Source organism: Protopterus annectens, chromosome 4.part0 (genome assembly GCF_019279795.1).
Source record: "Protopterus annectens isolate FY-2018-M chromosome 4.part0, PAN1.0, whole genome shotgun sequence".
Taxonomy (NCBI): Eukaryota; Metazoa; Chordata; order Ceratodontiformes; family Protopteridae; genus Protopterus; species Protopterus annectens.
In genome coordinates, this window is record NC_056733.1 from 1,973,230,589 (window position 1) to 1,973,251,389 (window position 20,801).

Consider the following 20,801-nt stretch of genomic DNA (forward strand, 5'->3'; position numbering starts at 1 on the left):
ATTAGTTGAAAACCAGGAGAGTATGTCTTCAAGTATAGGGATGTTGTTGCCTGGAGAAATACAGAGAGCAGCAATGCATGTGGATTTGTGTTTGTTGAGTTTAAGGAGTGCACTACAGAGTTCAGAACTGGCAAATTTAGGAAAGGACATATAATCAAGAAAAGCTTGCTTATACTCTGGTGTAAGTCATGGTTCTAAGGTACTTTGACATTTCTGTCAGTATGGATAGACTGCATCACGTACTGAAGCATGACACTCAGAATATACTGATCATTTAAAGAGGAGTCAGAAGCATGTATTACTTTCATTTAAATGTCCTATAACAATGGAGCTGTTTTGAGTTTTGCTATCATTTGCCAAAAGGGAGCTGATACAGTGCAGTGATCACCAGAACTGGAGACTGTACTGCAAGAAAGGCATAGCTTTAAAGACAGTTCAAATCCAGTCCAATGCAGATGACTTCCAGCAATAAGACTGGGTCTGGTACATTCACTTACTAATTGTTTGAAACTGCTTTCATGGATGTGTACTACAATGCTTCACTTAGATTTGGGTTTAACTACAAAATGGAGTTACACATAATGAGTTAATTTTGGCATTGAATGTGAGGCAATACTTTATAGTAACCTTGTTTATTAACCTGGATGAAGCAGACAGAGATTGTTGGCAAAGTAGGCTAACTCTTCTGTTCAGATTGTGGCTAGTTATGCCTTCATACACCTACCAGTTTAAACCATGATCCATGATGCTTGGGGACCACTTAATAACAACACTGCTGACAGACTTCTTAACAAGCAGTAGTCTACTAAGTGTTTAATACTCTATGGAATGGTATCCTCTAGCCTTAGCCAAGACTCCCGGAATGTAATCTAGCATTAGCCAAGACTCCTAGAATGTAATCTAGCATTAGCCAAGACTCCCAGAATGTAATCTAGCCTTAGCCAAGTCTCCCAGAATGTAATCTAGCATTAGCCAAGACTCCCAGAATGTAATCTAGCATTAGCCAAGACTCCCAGAATGTAATCTAGCCTTAGCCAAGACTCCCAGAATGTAATCTAGCCTTAGGCAAGACTCCCAGAATGTAATCTAGCCTTAGCCAAGAGTCCCAGAATGTAATCTAGCCTTAGCCAAGAGTCCCAGAATGTAATCTAGCATTAGCCAAGACTCCCAGAATGTAATCTAGCCTTAGCCAAGACTCCCAGAATGTATGATGCATGCTCTAAGATTATAAAGTGTGACACTGTGACTCAGTGCTAAGATCTCTGTCTCATAACTCCAGGGTCAAATCTTCAGTCCTAAATTCTGGTTGTTGTTCGTATGTCAACTTTGTGTTCTTCCCATGTTTGTATGGATTTTCTGCAGACATTCCAGACAGGCTGGTCAACTGGCTGCATAGGCTAACCCAAGTCATGGCTGAAAAAAAAACAGAACCACCACAATTACCAGGTTAACAAACTATTTTAAAAGGTGCGTGTGTGTGTGTGTGTGTGTGTGTGTGTGTGTGTGTGTGTGTGTGTGTGTGTGTGTGTGTGTGTGTGTCCACACACACACACACACACACACACACAAAAAACAAAGAATTATGGCTTCACTAGATAACTGCAAGGAAGGTAAGATAAGCTGGCCAGAAGCAGGGTAGTTTGGCACAATGGCAGTAAATTTGCACCAAAGAGGGCGTACTTTAGGTGAGTTACCAACGGTAGAAAGGTTAGTATGTAAGGATATTAACAAAGCAGTGTAAAGGGGGGTTGGTCTCTTTAAACCAGCATGATTGGGTTTCTATGTGAGGGATCTAGTAATAGGAGAAGGCAGCTTCAAGATGGTAGAAATCATTGGGAAAATCAAAGAAGTCTGGACCATTTGGTTGCGGATTTATTGGTAGCAAACAGAAACTCTCACAGACCACAGCAATCAACTCAGAAGTGGGAATCCTCTGGAAGGTCCATATTAGCCAGTAGAAATCCTGGTAGAGGAGAAAAGGGAAGTTTTTACTGATGTCTGTATCTGCCAGTGGAAGCCATAGAGTTTACTTGTGTCATAACTAAGGGAATCTGGTAATGAATTGTGTTGTTTCACTTGAGTCAGTGAGAGACTTTTAAACTTGTGTTAAAGTAAGAATGACTGTTTCTTGAACCTGTGCTTGTGGGTTTATAGTTCAAGGAAAAGACTATGTTTACAAATACTTGTTTTATGGGTTTGTTAAAACAAGGTACTTTTTTGGCAGAATGTCAACCACAAAGCTAATCCTAACCACCTGTGCTGAGATAGGGCCATGAAACACTGAATTTTTATTTTGTTGCAAGTTTGATTTCTGAGACTGGTAGTTCAGTGCTTATTTTTCCTGGCAAAAGCAAAACTCCATTTTATGTTCTGCAAATAAAAGTGACTGTTATGAAAAGAAACTGGGTGTGGTTATTGCTGAAAACCACATCTGGTAGAGAATGTGGACAGTTCCTAATTTTTTATTCCACTTGGCATTGCCATCAAATGTTTCCCCGCAACCCACTGAGAGAGAGAGAGCAAGTAGCTACCTGGTTTGTACAATGAGTTTCTAAAGGGTCATGCAGAGGGGTACCTGTAATGAAGTCATACGATGAATACAGATGAACAGCTTTTTCAGATGATTGTTACTGGCACCAAAAGGATGTTTGTGGTAGCACAGTCCATGGCACAACAAAGCTCTACATCCAAGTGGAAGCCACTTAGCAGCACTTGGTCACCTTTGAAAGGATATGACAGAAGCATCTGGACAAGGTTCCAGCAATATATTTCATGTGGGAACTCTTCTATGTCTACATGGAGATTCCTAGCTTGGAATGTAGTGACTTTGAAAAAAAAAGAAAATGTTGTTAATAAGTGAGCAGTCATCTTAGAAATTCAGGCCCCCGGGTTCCATAAATTTTGTTTTTCTAGAGGTAAGATAGCTCAGGCACCATTATTTGAACTGAAATATAATGTTAAGTTTTGGCTTGAACCCGACAGGATAAATAAAGTAAGAAAATGTGATGGACATATTTGTAACTGGCCATTTCAAAAGAGCTTTACCTGCAGATATTAGGTAGTTACTGTGGCAGGCAAACCCACAGGATGACAAAAGCTTTTAAACAGATGTTGAAAGTATTCTGGATTATAAAAATGTTTATAAATCATCATTTACTAAAACTGTTGATCAGGGAAAGGGACCGTGTCTTCCATACTCTGCTTAAGATAAGGGAAGAGAGGGTGCTTTGTTAAGAATTCTGACGGGGATGCCAGATTAGAAACCCCATGTTCAGTCAACTTAGAAGAAAAGTGAGGCAGAAAAGTTTATGAAGTCTGACAAAAAGACAACATGCCTGGTGAAATCAGCCTTTTGGTATTGTGCCACCACAAAGCTAATGAAAAGCATGATTGAAATGGAGGGTCAAGAAAGTGCAGTTGTTTAAGTAAACTTATCATAGCAGTAGATGTTTGAATGATCACTGCTGCAGTTAGATATAGCAGCCAAACAGCTTACAAAGATTGAGGGCATCTTCCACATGCTCAAACCATTACACAGCTCACACTCAGCTGACTAAAAAACAGGTTTGGATGCCAAGCAATTCAGCGCTTTAATGCCAACTGAGAGAGGGAAGCTAGGCCCTGACAAAACATTGCAAGGAAAAGAAAAATATATGTCCACAGTCTGGCCTAAAAACACACACCAAAAACAAGCAGTAGGGAGGGAGGGAACAGGTGCTGCAGCTGTGATCATTCGAACATCCACTGTTATGGTAAGGTTACTTACACAACTGTACTATGTTATTCATATTAATCTCAGCCTAGGCCCCACAGCAGGGTTGTGATAATGAGGAAAAAAGTGCATTCAGACAGCAGTTTTATTTTTATTTATTTATTTTTATGTTTTTTACTGGGATAGCCCAATTGGGTGACAGACCCATTTTCAAGGGAGGCCTGGGGGAAAAGCCCCACAAGTTAGAGAGAATAAACATAGAGTTAAGTTTTACAAATGTAAGTTAAGACAAACATATTAAGAAAAACATCCTTAGCTATTTGAGATAATAAAGCCACAAATATCAATAAGAAAACATCTTAATATTTAGAGGAACATAACCACAGTTGTGAAAAAATATCATTTAGTTAAACAAAGCTAGGGTTGTATATAGGATATAGTTAAGAGTAATTGTTAGTGACTGAATGTAGAAGTAGGAGATGTGAGATTTAGTCAGTCAGTCTAAATATGTTGTAAGGATTGCACTTGGAAGAATAGGACAGAGACAATGGTCAGCCAGTTGCAGGACCTAATAGATAAAGTAGGACAACATGAATTGGTGTTGATGATAGGTGATTTGAATGCAAATATCAGGACAGACAGAACAGGATATGAGGACTGCCTGGGTCCACATGGGTAGGGCAACAAGAATAGAGAAAGAAAGGCAATTTTAGACTTCTGTCTGGAAAATGGCTTGATATTATCCAACATATGGTTCAGAAAGAGAGACAGTCACAAGATCACATACAAGAGTGGCCAACATGCAACTCAGGTAGACATCCTCCTGTTAAGAAAAGAGCACTTGGGTAGAACCAATAATTGCAAAGTCCTCCACAGTGAAACAGTCAGCCCACAGTATAAACTACTGGTTGCCACAATCAGCTGCAAGCAGGGGTCATAGAAGGCTCTAGGGTCAATAGAGAACATGCTGAAGACCTGGATATTGACTGGAGAGAAAGTACAATAGTTCAAAGAATTACTCAGAGCTCTAGCACTCCAAGAAGCGGAGGAAATGGGTAGAGTTGAAGAAGAATAGCAGCACTTCAAAACAGCATGTGTGAGAACTACAGAATTGTTATGTGGCTGAGCCAGGTATGGAAATAAAGTACATAAGAAAAGCTGGTGGTGGAATGCAGAAGTCCAGGAAGTCATCAAAAGAAAGAGGGAGTGCAAGAAAAAGTTGTGATAGAAAAGATCAACCAGGCTAGGAAGGAATACTGTTTGACTAACAAAGAAGCTAAGACAGGCATTCCAATAGCAAAGAACAGGGCAGTGGAAGCACTCTACCAGCTTCTGGAAAGTGACTCAGTAGGTGGCACAAATAAACTATATCAGGTTGCAAGACAAATACAGAAAGATAAAAAAGATAGTCAGACACCCTTCATAAGGGATGCCAGCACCAACCTGATCACTAGTCCACAGGACATCAAATGCAGACGGAAGGAGTATTTCCAGCAGCATTTGAATGAAGAAAACCCCACAGAAGCTGTACTGCTTTCCAGGAACAGCCCACAATGAGAGAAGAAGAGGACCCACCCTAGAAGAAGTAAGAACAGTACCAAGGAAAATTAAGTCAGGGAAAGCAGCAGGCTCAGATGAGGTTACAGCAGATATGATAAAGATGCTGGGTGAGATAGGGGAGAAATGGCTCCTCAGGGTACTCATAGCAGTGTGGAGAGAAAGGCATATCCAAGATGACTTGAGAATAAGCATACTTGTGCCAGTGTACAAGAACAAATGGGACATCCACAACTGTAGGCAGTACAGAGGCATCAAACTCCTGTCACATTGCATGAAAGTTCTGGAGAAGGTGACTGATAAAAGGATAAGCAGAGTAGTAGAATGTAAGATGAGAGATGAACAGTTCGGATTCAGATGAGGATGTAGCACACCTGACCCAGTGTTTGCAGTGAGACAGATAGTTGAAAAGAAACTAGAGATGAGGAAAGAGTCCAATTTTGCATTCCTAGACCTGGAAAAATCCTATGACAAGGTCCCACGAAAGCTGATATGGGCAGTACTGCAGTGGTTCAAACTCCCACAAACACTGGTAGAATTAGTGCAGGCTATGTACAAGGACCCAATTACTCAAGTACAGACAGTGTTCAGTCTCACAGACAGGTTCCCAGTGGGAGTGGGTGTGTACCAGGGTTCAGCTCTGAGCCCACTGCTGTTCATACTGGTGGTGGACTACATTAGGAAACAGGTCGGAGGGGACAGATCAACAAAGTTGCTGTGTGCAGACAATGTGACATTACTGGCAGACTCTGAGCAACTTCAGCAAAAGACAGGAGAATGGAATTCAAAACTAAAGGCATATTGTTTAATGTTTATACGTATACCCCTACGTGCTAAACCCTTCATATTGCACACCTTAATCAATTTCTGGTGCCAAACACTAACTGAATTTGCATTCATCCATATATTAAAGGGCCGGATGAACAATTATTTTGTGAATGGCAGGAGGCCCAACAACAGGCATCCATGCTATTTGTTAAAGTTTTGCGTTCATTTCATGAACGCAAAACCTTAGATTTATTAAATCAGGCTGGTCATCTCTGTGAACAAACTAAATCATATGAACAAGATCCTCTTTACCATGAACAATTTGTACAACTGACTAAGGAATTAATTGCCTGCACTTTAACAAAGTCGTTTTTGTGTTTAAATTACCTGTTTAACTGTTGTAGGCTACACACTCAAGTGTGATAGCCATTTCTGTGCATTTAAAGTGTTTTTTGATTGTATCTGCTTTATTTTCTGAAAAAAAACAAAAAAACAAAAAAAAATATACTTGTTTCCCACCTTTCTCAACTAGTATAGTCCAGTTTTCAGGATAGTGCTGAATTCAGGGCTGTGCTACAAGTTTATGTGTTTGCCCATACCTTACTTGGATTGAAGGAAGTTTCTCTGTTCACTGTGAGAAAGGGAGCTTTGAGCAGCCTATCTGTCCCTGAAGGAGTGGTTTCATCCCAGAAATTAGTAGTTTATTGGCCATTTTGGCTAATTACTATCTCTTTCATTTCCCTGCTATAAAACCCGCATTTGTAAGGTTTGTGTGCTAGTATACAGCTCAGCAAACTCCTGCCTGGTGCCCTGCAGAGTTCTACAGCAACAGAGAGACAAAAGAGAGACTTTGGAGTGATTAAGTATCATTTTTCTGCATTTTCTTGCTGCCTTTAGCTAATTCCGCCTAAAACTCCGATTTTCTAGAGTTTCTGTGATTTAACATGAGAGAGATGCAATTATACAGCCAAACTGGAGGCTAAGCTCTCTCAACCCAAGAATGGACCAGGCAGTCAAGAGGAGAAGGGAATTACTTGCACCACACCACCAGTCTCACATAGACCTATGAAACCAGCACCGGCAAAAAACACACATAAATATATGAAAACATACTTGGAGGCTCTAAATAAAAATCTGCAGAAGCAACAGAGACCTCCAAAGCAGACATCCAAGCAACCTCCATCCCACAGCACAAACCATGAAACACATACTTCACAAAACCAGTGTGCCAGACAATCACAGCCCATAAGGCAAAATAACATACCCAACACACTAGTAATAGGTGACTCTATAGTCAGGCACACTGACATCCCACTCACTAGGCTGAACAAGGAGAAGGTTACTGTTAGCTGCCTGTCGGGTGCCAGGATCCGCCACATAACACAAGCACTCAGGTCACTCCAGAACAAGTACAAATATGACTCTGTCATTGTCCATGTTGGTGTGAATGACCTGAGCTGTACCTCCCTGGACTACATGAAAAGAGACATGGAGGAGCTCTCTGATCATGTAGCCCAGGCTGGTATGACCCCGACCCTGAGTAGCATCCTGCCCTCACCAAGAATGATACCACAGTATAGAGAAAAAAATTATCAATTTTAACAACTGGCTAAGCTTCTGGTGTCATTCAAAGGGAATCCAGTGTCTGTCAGCCTGGGATGACATGCTCGACAAGCCACACTGCTTCACTAGAGATGGCTTGCACCTGTCACCCTTAGGCTTTCGAATACTGGCCAAGGCTCTTGCCACCCCCCATAGTGCCTTTTTTAGGCAAGGCTCAAAAGATAAACCCACCGCCGTAAATAGCACAAGTAACAAAAAACTGAGGGTAATGCTACTCAATGGAGAAGTCTAAACCTCAAAATGCACGCACTCGAGGCACTCCTCAGTATGGAGAAAATCGATATATGTGCAGTAACAGAAACCTGGTTTAAGGCTCCAGAGAGCACCCCAGCACTACCAGGCTACAACTCATACCATGCATTTTGGCCACAAAACCCAGACCAAAATACAAAAGGTGGGGGACTATCCATATTCATCAAAGATACCCACACCTCCAGGTTAGTGGCACATCACAATGCATCAGAGATCATCCACGTGCAACTAACAATGGGCAAAACTGCTATTCAAATTATAGCTTGCTACAGATCACCCACCATGTCCCAGGACCCCCACTCCACATTCCTGGAAACACTGTGAAACATAAAGGTCCTACCAAACACCCTGATATTGGGTGATTTCAATTACCCAAACATTAACTGGTAGAACTACTCAAGTACAAACTCCCTTGCCCAACATTTCCTAGAATTTATAAACTCAAACGCCCTGGATCAACTGGTCAACACAACCACCAGAGGTGACAACATATTGGACCTGGTCATCATCAACATGGACGACGACCGGTGTTTTACACCACAGGTCAACCCCTCGCTGATTAGATCTGACCATAAACTATCACTCTGGATATCCACATTCCGCCACCACCCCTGGTCAAAGAAACCACCATGAAAAACTTTTCAAAAGCAAACTTCATGTTACTTAAGACCGAGGTGGGAAGTTTCAATGCTCCCATGCAAAAGGATAATGCTGTCCAAGCTGCAAAATCCTTTACTAATGCACTCTACAGGCACCTACAAGAATGCATGGATCATGCTATTCCAAACAAAACCAAGACTCACTCCTCCAAGAAAAGGAAACCAGTCTGGTGGACCCCTGCCATAAACAAGCTATACAATAGAAGGAGGAAACTAGTACAGAAAAGAGTAAAATCCCAAGAAGGGAAGACATCCTTGATCAGTATCAGCAAGAAACTACATTCCCTCATAAAATCATCCAAGGCTAGCTTTGAAAAAAAATTTCCATGGACTCCAAAGATAACAACAAGGCATTATTTAGCTATGTCAAGAATCTAAGTGGCAATTCTCAGATCTGCCTGGAGTTAGTGCAGAATCGCACAAAATACATTGAACCAAACGATATAGCCAAAATCCTGGCAGACAGGTTCAGTGCAAACTTCACCCCCCTCTCACCCCCAAAAGGGCCCATAACTATACCAGAAGAATGTAGTGCCCCTGAAATCAGACACTCAGGTTAAAACAGCCCTCTCCAAAGCCAAAAACACAGCATCAATGGGACCAGACGGTGTCTCAGGCTGCTTCCTACAAGAGCTCAAAGATGAACTAACCCCTCACCTAAACACACTGTTTAAACTCAACCTCTCCACAGGCTACATACCTACAGAGTGGTGCACAGCAACGGTTATTCCACTCCACAAAGGTGGAGCCACAACTGACCCCGGGAACTATCGCCCTATAAGCCTGACTAGCTTGGTCTGCAAAGCTATGGAGCGCATCATCATGGATCTCATTAACAGAGACATTGGAAACCTCCAAACACTGGACCCTACCCAGTTTGGCTTCGTTAAGGGCAGATCATGCCTCCTAAACCTGGTGGACTTCTTTGAGACAGTTACCAAGGCTATAGACGAGGGAAAGGTGGTCCACACAGCCTACCTAGACCTTGCAAAGGCCTTCGACACCATTCCCCACTCAGGTATTATAGACAAGCTCACCAGCCTGAACATAAACCCCTACATCACGAGATGGGTTGCCAACTGGCTCACGGACAGAACCCACATCGCAAGAGTTGCGAGAGCTAGGTCTGACTCTAAACCAGTTACAAGTGGTGTTCCCCAGGGCTCAGTCCTAGGACCCCTCCTGCTCGGCACATATTTCTCAGAGGTACAGGCAAGCACAGGAGGACTATGGCTGACCAAGTTCGCAGACAACTGCAAACTAGGGGCATTAATTGACTCTCAGGCTGACACAGATATCCTCCAAAAGGGTCACACTGAGCCAGATACCTGCTGTCAAAACCATGGCCTCAAGCTAAATGCCAAAAAGTGCACAGTCATCCCCTTTGGAAAATAACAAAGTACCCACAAACTACCACATAGGTGGTAGCCCCCTAAATACAGAAGACGTAATAAGGGATCTGGGGGCCCAAGTAGATAGTAACCTCTCCTTTGATAATCACATTGCCAAAGTGGTTAGAAAATCCTTCTATGTGGCCCACCTAATCACAAAAGGGTTTGCATCCAGATCGAAAAAGGTCACTGGGCCCCTCTATGCATCACTCATCAGACCCATCATAAGAGTACAATGCCCCATTTGGGATGTACCTTACAAGACACCTGCACCAACTGGAAAGACCACAGAAGTACCTCACCAAGAGGATCACTGGCCTCAAGCAGATGCCCTATGCAGCTCGACTGAAGAAACTCCAGCTGTACTCGGTTGCAATACTGCCTACTCAGAGGTGATCTCTGCCTGACATACAAGGCCATGTCCAACCCAGAATTGATGGACATGCTCCACCTAAAGAAAACCATATCCCCTCATGCCACACGCTCCGGGGATCTAAACCAGACCAAAACAATAAATGGGACATGCTGGAGGGATAGATTCCTGTCGCAGAGACTTCCCATGCTCTGGAACAAGATTCCAATCTACATTAGGCAGAGCTCCTCGCTAACCCTCTTCAAGAGAAACCTTGACGAGTGGATGGGAAACAGAAAGTTTACCCCAGGGATCACTTCAATGGTTCTGCTGGACAGAGGCACAGGGAACTAATCTAAGATGGCCGCGAAAGCCAACACATTCTGGCTAGGCTTATAAATGCCTTTTGGCAGATAGCCTAGTACCTACCTATGAACCTATGAACCTATGAAAAGGGGCTTAAGGGAAGTATGATGAATAAGTTTTCCAGGGATTGTAGAGATTATCAGCATGGTAAACAATTTTTGAATAAAAAAAGGTCAAATTTTCGGGTAACATAGAATATTCTCAGTCAGGTAGCAAGCGTAAAAGAAAGAGAAACTCTATTCTCAAGAAAACAGATGGGGTTCCCGAAACATCGGGTGAGGAGATTTCCTCTAATACGGATACAGACACAGGGACACCAGTAAGCTCTCCTTCCTCTAAAAAGAAGAAGATAGTTTCCCTTTATACGGTGCAGGAGGGCTGGACGTAAACACCGTAAGCGATACACCAACTCTAGAAACCCTTCTGCAACTAATGATACCTCAATAGTTCTAATGCACTTAATATTTGTTCTACTTCTCTATCCCCTGTGGAGACTGATCTATTGCACACAGGTTTGGGATTTATACCCAGTTATTTTGTTCCAGAGAAAGTGTTTGCTCAGGATGTTATGTCTTTTTGTACATTACTAAAACTGAAGTCATTTTTTCATAATAAACAAGGATCAAAGGAATATGATTCCTCCAGGTTTTATTTTAGGCCATCAACATTCATACCACCTTGTAACGAAAGTCTAGCAGTTTTTCAATAACAAGGACTTGCATTACAAGTATGCATCTGGTTTAAAATCTAAATTTCACAACTTGCCCCCATCCCAAAGACATGCTCTAATGACTCTCTGTAACAATAAGCAACTTGTGGTTAGTCCTGATGATAAAGGAGGTGCTGTGGCATTGGAGTATGTAGGCAGCTGAAGCCCATAAACAGTTATCTGATCAATGGGTTTATCAGCGCATGTATTTGGACCCTACTACTACTACTTTTAAATACAATATAGATTTTATTTTTGCAATTGGCTGTAGAGGAAGTGATTATTTCCAAGGAAATATTATTTCATCTCACAGTCAAAGAGTCCAACAGACAGCACTTTTATCTGCTACCTAAAACCCATAAACATTCACGTCAACCACCTGGCAGACCAATAGTGTGAGGTGCTGGCTCCTTGACCAAACCACTATCAGCCTTCCTAACATATTATTTAAAACCATTGTTGAGGTGTGTTAGATCCTGTATATAAGACACCACTGAATTTTTGAACATCATTGAATATTTACAGTTAAAACCTGGGTGGTACTTATGTACCTTAGATGTGTCAGCACTATATACTAACATTCCCCATTGGCCAGGACTTCTGGCCCTAGAATATTGGCTAGACCGATGTTCTTTATGCAGCCCAGAGTTTAACACATTTCTGACTTGTCTAACACAGCATGTACTTACCAAGAATATCTTTTATTTTAAGGACGAATGTTATTTACAATTAAAAGGGTCTGAGATGGGGGCATCATTTGCACCAATCTATGCAGATCCATTTATGGCTTATGTTGAAGAACAGGTTATTTATGACTCCACACATAACATTTATTTAGAATCCATGGATATCTGGCACCGTTACTTGAATGATTGTTGGTTAATCTGGCATTCTGATACAGATTATCTCATGGAATTTGTTGAATATCTTAATGGGAATAAATGGAGACTACACTTTACAATTAACTTTGATTCTACACCTATCACATTTTTGGATGTGGATATATATGTGGAGGAAAATGGAACTTTAACAAGTAAAGTTTTTAGGAAACATCCGCAAATACACTTGTACAGGCCAGTAGTTGCTACCCATGGCATATTATTAAAAACATTCCAAAAGCCCAATTTATGCGGCTATGCAGAATTTGTTCTTCTGATGACTCTTTTGCTATTCAGGAACAAAAACTTGTCAATAGATTTCTTGATCAGGGATACAGATGATGACATCATTTCATCTAGGGATGCTGTGAGACAGATGGATAGGATTAATCTGCTCAAATATAATAAAAGAACAGGTCATAGCACAAATGTACTCAGGTTCACTACTAGTTATGTTAGTAACACATCTTTCTTGATGGAATTGATACAGAAGCATTGGGGCATATTAGTGTCTGATGAAACTTTGAATGAACTGATACCTTTTAGGTGTTGTTTTTCTTATAGAAAAGGCAAGACACTGGGCAATACGTTAAACCATCATAAGAAATTGGACAATAAGGTTGCAACAAACATTACAAGGTAGAATGCTAAAGGGATGTCATCCTTGTAACCATTGTAGTTTTTGTCCACATATATGTAAGACCACACAATTTAGTACTCAAAATACATCAAGGGTGTTTGACATATACTTTTATAGAGATTGTGAGTCAGATTGCATCATTTATTTGGCTCTAACTATATGCCCTGCTTTTTATGTTGGACAAACTTTTCATCCACTAAAATTACATATTTCTGAGTACCTTAGTGATGTTAAATGTGGCTGTCAGTCAAATACTTGATATAAACTTAAAATCAAACATCCCACTTTGAAGTTTAGATTTGTATCATAGACAGAATTATGTTTAAAAATGTAAATAAGATGGGTTGGCATAATATATTAAATAGAAAAGAAAAAATTTGATTATTTTATTAGGGGAACTTTTCTCTCCATGATTTAATGAGCACTTGTGATTAACCAACAGGACGAACTGTTGAAAAGCACAAAATCCAAACTAGGTAGAATGGCAAATGAACCAAGCCTCCGCAGACCCTGATGAAGTTTAACCTAGTTTTAAACGAAAGCGCTAACCGTGTTTTATTTGTGGAATAAAAGTATTTTTGGATTATTTGCTTACATAGCTGTGGAGGCTTGGTTCATTTGCCATTCTACCTAATTAACCAATAGGGGCTTTATGGTTATTATTTAATGTGAGGATTTGAAACTATGTGGGTATTGCACTGAAGAAGGCTTTGCAGCTGAAACCAGTATGCTTATCTCACCCCTAATTGGGGTATGGAATACAAGTGATTAAACTTATTTTGCTGACAACTGAGTGCTGGCTTTTTAAATTTGATATGTTCTCACAAGATTGACATTGCTATTGTTTGCAAAACATGGTTAAAGAACAATGACTGGAAATCACTTCTGTAGGTGTATAAATCTTTTTACTGTAACAGACATGCTAAAAAAATCATCTGGAGGTGTTATGATAGGGATTAAAGACAGTTATGAGACCTGCGATTATTACATGTTCTATGATAAAACCAATAGTATAGATTGTATAACTGTGACAATAAAGACAACTCTGTAATATATAACAACTGTTGCTGTCTATAGATAGCCAAAGCCAAGTGCTAATGAACTAGAGGAATTCATACATTTCTTGGGTAAAACACAGAAGGGAATAATGATAATGTCTGCGGACTTAAATTTACCAGAAACTGGCTGGAATAATATTGAATCAACAACATTAGTAAGTAAATTATTCACAATGTATGTTCAGGAACAATGATTGCTTCAGACTGTAAAAAAAAAACTACCAGAGGATGGAACATACTAGACATTGTTTATATTCCTAAAGAAATTACTGTTACTTCATATCAACTTTTACCACCACTGATGGGCAGTGATCATGGGATTATAAAGGTTAACTTTTTGCTAGATAATTCTTTCAATCTGAAATTAAAACAAATGCACAGATTAACAACAGATTATTTGGAAGTAAAGCAGTCAATATGTAAAACTGGAGTGATGCGTTCAGTGGAAAAACTGATGAAGGAACGTGGAAAATTTTGAAAAGAAAATTGTTTGAATAGAAAAAAAAATCAAAAATATGTTTAACATCAAGATCTAGGCACACAATTTCAGGATGGTATATTTCCATAAGAACAAGATGTTTAAGGTGAAAGACAAAAACAATATTTATATGAAATGGAAAAGAGGTTGAAAGAGAACTTTGAAAACTGAAATAAACAAGCTGGACAGACAAATTAAAAATACTGTGAGACAAGATCAAGAAAGTTTTGAAGAAATGTTAAAGATATTGAGCATAATATGAAACCATTTTAAAGATGCATAAGATGTGGAATGAGTAAAAATATACAAATCGATAAACTGTGTGTGGATTTTAAAATTATTCTCAGACAGCACAGATTATAGAAATATTTACAAAATCTTATGCAAATCAGTTTAGATCCACAAAGGGGGTAATACATTGTCCTAATGACATCTAGTTAACCTCAGGTACTGAAATCAAATTAGATTGTATTGAAAAAGAAATGTGCAAATTTGATTCAAACAAAGCACAAGGAGGAAACAGAATTAGTAATAATGACCTGAGAACATTTCAGTAAGACCTTAAAGTATCATTATATTTATTACTTACTAGGTCGTGTAAATATGAAGAGATTCCTCAAGATTGGAGACATGCACTTGTTAGATCTGTCTTTAAGAGAAATGGGGGTAAAACAAACCCAAAGTCATACAGACCCTTAAGTTTAGTTTCATGTTGTGGAAAAAGAAAGGAGAAAGTAATACTGGATAAGTTGCTGTCAGAACTGGAGAGGCTGGGACTTGAAACCATACATCAGCCTGCATACGATGAAAACAGATCAAGCATCACCTGTAACATGATGTTCTATGCAAGCAATAATGCCTGACAGGGTGTGTGTAATGTGTAATTAATGCCCGCCTGTGGCGCTGCGCCTCTACACCCCTGGAAGGGTGTTAATTACACATTAACACACACCCTGTCAGGCATTATTGTGCTTAGACAATGGGTTCATGGGTTCGCTGTAAAATTGTTGTGTTTTACTTGCTTATTTATTTTTTTAAGTACTATATTATTTTTTATATATATTTTTAATGTAAAATAGTTCCTCTGCCTACTGTTTGAAACTTGCTGTAGTATATGTTAATGGTGGAGGAAGCATTTTACATCAAATATATATAAAAAATAATATAGTGCTTAAAAAAAATAAAGTGAAACACAACAATTTTACGTAGAGCCCATTCTCTCTCCCATACACATATACACAGTCTCTTCTGCTTTAACACACATACATATACACACACTCTGTTTTCATACACCCATTCACTCACACAAGATCTATCTCACCCTCTTTCTCAATCTTTCACAGTCTCCAGCTGCTTTCATACACACATTCAGTCTTACTATCTCTCAAGCTCTCTCACAGGCAGTCTCCTCTGCTTATATACATGCATTCACTCATACATCACTCTAGATTTCTCTTTCACTCTCTCCATCCATCTTTCTCTCTATTTCTCTTTCTCACACACACACCCATACACAGTCTCTCTGCTTTCATGCACCCATTCACACTCACACACATGCAGACAGAAACACACACACACGATCGCTCTCTCTCTTACTTACATACATGCATACACTCTCACACACACGCTGCATTTTTTTTCTCTTTTTATTTTGCACTCACTAAACAGCAAAACAGCTGCTTAGCGAGTGTAAAATAATGGCTCGCTAACTCTTACTGACATGCACGCATACACTCATACACAGACATAAACACACACACACATACCTTTTTGGTCTTCTTTTTTATATTTTACGCTCGCTAAACAGCAAAAACACTGCTTAGCGACCGTAAAATAATGGCAGCCATTCCATTTCCTCAGGCCGAGCTCCACTATGGCTTGATAAGCTGCCATGAAGTGGCGGACTCATTTGTCACCAGGCATTACTTGTACATCAATACCCTGCTGGAGAATGGTCATTCTGCAATCAGGGTATTGATGTACAGTTTTCCCATTGTCTAAAGGGTCATATACAAATCACTGGTCAATAAATTAGAAAAACTAGCTATTTATTTACTCTTGATAAGATGGATAGCTGCATGGCTTACAAATAGGACATGACAAGTATAATACAGCAATTGGACAGGTGAAATTCAAGGTTACAGTCAGGGTGTCCCACAGTCCTAGGCCTGTACTTGTTTAGATTGTATCTTTCAGATCTATCTTTGTAATTTGCGGTGTTCTACAGTATGTATGCAGATTACTTGAAATTGATTAAACTGATTACTTGTGTTACAGTAAGGGCATGTCTACAACAGAACTTGACTAAAGTCACCATTTGGGCACAGGAGAATAATATGCTGATAAATACATCAAAAACTAAGCATATGAGATTTGGGGGACATAAATTGAAAGGTGAATATTTAATACAGCACATAGTGATTGAAATTGTAGATTCATTTAAGGACCTGGGTATATTGTTAGATCCAGTGTTAAGTTTTTCTAATCATATCAATTAATTGGTTAATAATACTTATAGAACTACAGGGTGTATAAAAAAGATATATAAAGTCTAGGAAATAAGAAATGATGAAGCTATTGTTTGTTAGTTACAATAGACTCAAACTATTGTATATGGAAACCTTATAAGAAAACAAACATTAGTAAACTAGAAAGAATGCAATAGAAATATAAACAAGGGCATCCATGGATGTGAAAAATTAAGTTATTATGAAAGACTAAAATATCTGAATTTGTACAGTGTCTATAATACAGATATTTAAGAAGAAACATTATTCAGGTATATAAAGCATTTAGAGACAACTACTTCTGGGAATGTTTGGGGTTATCAAAGTATAGTAGGAAATCATGAGACAACCTATGAATGAATACTGGTTCTCTGACAGAGCAGCTGATGCATGGAACAGGCTACCAAATTACATTAAAGCAAGCACTAGTTTACATATTTTAAAGAACAGCCTGAACACGTATATTGGAGCAACTGTTTTGGTATATTGGCAGGCTAGAAGGATGCCTGGGCTTGAAATATTTGTATGTATATATCACTGTATCTTTCTCACATGGAGTCTTGTAAACTGTATCATGAGAATCATTGATGCCATAAGACCCGTAATCCTATTGTATTCCCTCACAGTAATAGATATCCAAGTGGAAAACCCATGGAACAGATCTAAATAAAGATCTATTTTCTCTGTCGAAGAAAAGCTTTTTATACTGAGTTGTTTAAGTAGAGATCCCAGAAACACAATATTGTGTGATGAGTCAAAAAAGACTTCTGAATATTCTCTTGGAATCCCAGCCTGTGTAGGAAATCTCTTACGCAACTGAAAGATTCCTGACACTTTGAAAAATACTCTGTAATGATAGGCAGATTGTGTAATTATAGAAAGGTGTGGACAACCTGTAGCCTGCAATAAGCTATGACAGTAGCTAGACACTTTCTGAACAGTCTTGTGGAGCAGTGGATAGCCCAAAGGGTAAGACAGGGAACTGATAACGTGATCCAGACACACAAACCTTAATAAACACCTGAAATCTAGATGATAGGAATGTGTTGACATATTTCTTTTAAATCTAAGGTTACTGAAAAATTCAAATGAGGAGGAAGCGGTAACAAGCTGTGAAATGAAAGCACTTTGAACTTGGATACCATCACAAACTGATTTAGGAAAGTAAGATCCAAAACTGGTCTCCAGGATTTTTCATTCTTTGGCACTAGGAACATTCTTGAATAAAACCATTTTCAAAACTGAGAAGGAGGAACTGCTTCTATCCCCCCCTCCCATAATGAGACAGAGAGCATGTAATGTAGGACAGGAGGAAAGAGAAGGGTTTTGTTTGGCAAATGAGAAGGAATCCCTTGGAAAGGAGAAATTTTCTCCTACTGCCATGTGTATCCTAGCCAGATTGGCTTCAGAACCCATTTTTTCTGAAACAAACTGTGATAGAAATTTACATTCAGATTTTCAGAAAGGGATAAGGGACTTGCCAGTGTGTGTGTGTGTGTGTGTGTGTGTGTGTGCGTGCGTGTGTGTGTGTGTGTGTGTGTGTGTGTGCGCGCTCGTGCGTGCGCAGGGGCAAATTCCCTTTAATAGTTATTCTGCCTTATTTGGCTATTCTTTGAGGGTCCAAAAACTAAATCTCTATCCAAAGGAGAATTCAAAATTTTATTTTTGACATCTCCTGAAAGGTTCTGAGAATGCAGCCAGGTAAGCCTCTTCAAAACAGTACCAATGGCAACAGCCCTGGAAAGAGTATGCAGAAAGTCATAAACATGCTTCAAACAATGACTTGCTTGTGAGACAATAGAAACCAGACCATGCAAAGCAGATTTTTCCACAAAAGAAGGAACTTCAGCCTAAACATTCCTTATACTTTTACAATTAATTAGTGTAAGCTTTAACTTATGAGCCTAACAATTCAGATTTTAAAAAATCAAAGTCGCAGAAGAATACACTTTTTTTCCAAATGCATCAATAGCTTTACCATCCTTGTCTAAAGGAGAAGGATTAAAATTAACAAAATATTTAGTAGCAGATACTGGGTTAATTAAAGCTATAGCTGCTGGGTCAGGTCTGGGATTAATGTATAAAAACTTGAAAGAATGAGGAATTTTAAACATTCTGATTTCTTAGGGTCAGCAGGATGGCTGTCAGGGAAATCATGGCTATGACAAATGCACCCTCTAATGTTGACAGCACTGGGAGCATGGTTGAATGTATTTATTTATCCTTTGTTGAACAGGTTAATCCCACTAAGTTAGTATCTTCTTTAAAGTGGAGACCCAAGGTGGTATTTATACTACTAGAAGAAATTTGGCCAGGGAATCGGTGGAACTTGTACTGTTTTCTGTGTCAAGCAGCTGGAGGGCCAAGACTGGAAGAAGGTGCCATGGAAAAGATGGAGGATGATTTAGCAAAGCCTGTGTATGGCACTGATGTTATTTAGGGATCAATGGTAGTAGTAGAAGGAAATTAGGCATTTTGGATATAAATTGTGTACAAAATGGAATACCTCACATAATAATTACTGAAGTATAGCAAGGCAGACTTCAAAATATAATCTTGTGTAATGTGAGGAATGAGACAGAACCAAAAGACAATGCGGCAGTTTATTTGTCAGTGATGGTAGCAGAATGCTTAAATAAGGATGCTGATATTTTAGATGAGGGTTTTCCTGATATAATGCATGTCGTGATTAACGCTTCCCTATTAAATAAATGAAAAGTGGAAATGTCAAATGGCCAGATAAGCAAAAAGGCCATTCCTCAAAATTAATATTGTAGGGGGCCCTTGCTAATTATATATATACAAACTCCGAGATCGCACTACAGTGAAGAAAGGCCTTCACTGTACTGCGACCTTACAATAACGATACCAAGGAGTGGCCTTTTCGTTTATTTGGCCGTTCGACATTTCCACTTTTCGTTTATTTAATGGGGACCTGTGATTAACAAGAAGGAGAAGGATCTGACTTTTTTAAAATGCACTATAGTAGAAAAGACTTTTGAAAAAATGCTACTTTTGATGCAGCTGTAGTAGCACAAAGAGCAACAAAAGTGCAGAATATTTTGAATATTCAAATAATTAAACATGTTGAAAGAAATAAATCAAAAGAAAGAAGTGGCTATAGACAGATGTAATGTATGGGATAATGTTATTAGTTCTTTAAGTATTAAACCTGAAGAAGTGAAAACTTTTATTCATATAGGAGCAGAGACTTTTTGCAAAGTGACTATTGATATTGCTAAAAGGTCTGTTATAATGCTTGAAAAAGTCTTTGGGCCAGATTCAGGAAGCCTCCGTGTAAGAGTTATAACTCTTACACGGAGGCTGCAGTTAAACTGTGTGATGTCAGCATGTCATGCATATGCATGAGGTGCATGAGGCATGCTGAATCACACTAGTAACTCTTACACGGTCCGTGTAAGAGAGTAGGGGGCGTGTCTGTAGGCTAAGCTCTGCAAGTGGACACTGAAGACTAGAATGGCTGAAAGTAAACAGCCACGAGAAAGGCCATGAAAATGTGAATAAACACACTATACAACACATGCCCCAACTGGCCATCAGTGTATAAAGTGAAGAGATGTCATAAAAGTAAATTAAAACCTTTTTTTTGTTAAACCTCAGAATATGTGCTACTGTGTGCTGGTGTGCTACTAGCAATCACAGTTAGCAGTCAGTGGAAAAGGATATAAGAACTAAATATGCAAAGTAAGCCAAGAAATAATAGCTTAGCGGTAGAGTAGCCCTAAGAGTAGGCAGGCAGGGTTCGAGCCCTACAACAACCTTTTTTGTAAATAAGCACTAAAAGCCCCTGACAGTATTGTACAATGTAAATGTATTCCCTTTTGTAAAAA